Below are 2,793 nucleotides of genomic sequence, written 5' to 3' on the forward strand. Positions count from 1 at the left end.
CTAAAAACACACACAAAAATAAAAAATAAATATTTGATACATATGAGTTTGATGGGATACTTGTGTGAAAATCCAGCTTACCTCTGTGAATATTAATGGACAGGAAGTACAGGTACTGAGAGCATACTGTGAAATACAAATAACACTGTAAGACTTTGATTTTTATTATCTAACACCTCTGACAAATGAATTATTCTTACCATCAGCATGTAAACAGCACAGGAATTCTCTGAACACTTTTGAACAGAAACCTCTAAAAGGGAAAGTCCATCCAAAGTAATTTTAAAAACAACTGCTAGCTTGTTTAAACATTTATACATGCATACTTAAATTAGCTTTACACAATTCTATCCTTTAAAACATACCCCAAGGTCTCTTCCTGTTTTTTCAGTCCAGGATCCTGGGTCAATGGAGCTTTCAATGTGCCTGGCATTCCAAAGAAAACACAAAATACATATGTAATTAAATGATCAGTTATGTATGGTGATAACGAGGCTTTATGAATTTGAAGCCTGAGAACGAGGATCTTATGTGAACTTGAATCCTGAGAACGAGGCTTTTATGTGAACGAAGCCTGAGAAAGTGGCTCCCTTTGGAAATGTAACCAACCTAAATATGGTTCTGTAACTCTCATCTCCAAAACCATCAGGACGAAGAGAATCAAGGAAAAGTATCTCCCTTTTAGCTACCAACATAACCTGAAATGGGTATTTTGTTAATATCCATGAAAATAGAACGCACTTAACCCTACCTTGTGAATTAAAATGTTACAGCTAGAAAGATTATAGAAAAAAAACTCAACACAGAGCAGATAGTGATGCCACCAGAATAAAAATTATTTTAGACGAATATGCTTAACATTCTGGTAACATAAGACGTTTGGCATTAAAACAACATTATATAGTAGTTTAATGTAGTACTTATACAAAAACTCTGCAAACATAATTTTTTTCCTCACACAATTTTTATTTTGGGTGAACTATCCACGATACATATATTGTCACTATCGTATTGTTGCATGATTTTTGTATTACGATATATTGTGGCACGATATATTGTTACACAACAAAATTGAACTAAGGCCTAATCCTGGATTAGTCTAAACCTTGTCATAGTTACCTTTGATGATAAAATTCGCAGACGACCGTTTCACTTTCCGACGCTCTGCGTGATTGCCAGGCATTTCTCCTTTTAAGAGAAATTCTTGAACTTTCACATAAAATGCAAAAGAATCCATGTTTTTTTCGCACATGCAGCACAGTACAGTACAAATTGTGACAGTAAACGGATCGAGTAGTGACAGTGACGATGTCGTAAAAACATTGATGATGACAGGAAGTGGCAGAAAAACTTCGTTCTCGCACATGCGCAGTACAGATCGTGTTTCCGGTACGGATCGAGTAGCGACATGGTGTCCCGACGCCTCCCCATATTTGTACTTTGATGGGCGTTCCTCTAGTTTACCGCTATGGGTGTGGTTTTGAGCCAGCGGCCAGTCTAGAACAGAGGACTTCCTCCCGTCTACATATGCTCTGCTTCTATTGGATAGTCGCGTCGCGTTCAACGGAATAATTTGCATAAAGATGGGCATCGGCCAGCTGAGACATAATCAGTCAAATTTTTTACTCTGAATGTAGTCATAAAATGCATCAATAAATACTCAAGGGTTACCTAGTCACTATGCAGGAACTACTAGTGATCTGGACCAATATTTTAAAGTAAAAAACATATTTTCTTACTTTAAAATAATGGTCCAGATCACTAGTAGTCCTTGAAGAGTGACTAGGTAACCCTTGAGTTTTAGTGATGCATTTTATGACCATGTTGAGAGTAAAAAAAGACAATCGCTAAAGTCTCAGACGCGTTAATGTTGTGATTAGTAATTAATTTAATTAGTTATTCTTTTTAATTTGTCATAATTACCTATTATTTCTTAATTATCTCATTAAGTAATTATTGATTACCTAATAATGAACTATCTCCTAAATTTGATATTACTTACTGATAAGTTAAGCTTGTTTCTATGTTAGTTAATAGTAGTAGCTAAAGTGTTAATGCAGTACTACTCATTAGTCCTGCATTACTTCCTGCAGTTACTTATTAATGACGGACCATTATTATAAAGTGTTATAAAGATCTTTCTTTTAGAGCTGCAACAATGAATTGATATTTGAGATTATTAATCAATTATACAATTAATCACCAACAATTTTGATCATTGTTTAATAACAAATGCTCTGCTTTCAGAGTCTTACATTTGAATATATATATATATATATATATATATATTTTTTTTTTCATACATCATCTTTTAGATTATGAAAATAACCGTTGTTTGCAGAGCCACATAGCTCACTGATTGTCTGCCATACATAGCAAAAGAGTCAACAGCAAGATGCATTGCTCAATTCAACTTCAAAAAACTATAAACACATACCTCCACTTCACATGGGGTAATGAGATCATACAATTTGCACCAGAGTACAAAATCAGCCTCGCCTCAGTTCGATAGAGAGGATAGAGTCCATAGGGCAGCATTTATAGACAGAAGAATACAAAAGACAAATGTACTGGATGTTTACTTATGGAGCACAGTCACTGCTTGAAAAAGGGGACATTTTTTCTTATTACAGGAGGTAAATAATTTCCTCTTTTTGTACCATTTGTACAGGTTGTACTAACCAGCAGTACACCACAAGTCCTCCTCCCATCCAGTCCACCATCCAGCCCACCACCAGTCCTCCTCCCACCCAGTCCCTCATCCAGCCCACCACCAGTCCTCCCCCCATCCAG

The sequence above is a fragment of the Siphateles boraxobius genome, unplaced genomic scaffold, assembly GCF_051911475.1.
Source record: "Siphateles boraxobius isolate OS27281-9 unplaced genomic scaffold, OSU_SipBor_1 25, whole genome shotgun sequence".
Classification (NCBI taxonomy): Eukaryota; Metazoa; Chordata; class Actinopteri; order Cypriniformes; family Leuciscidae; genus Siphateles; species Siphateles boraxobius.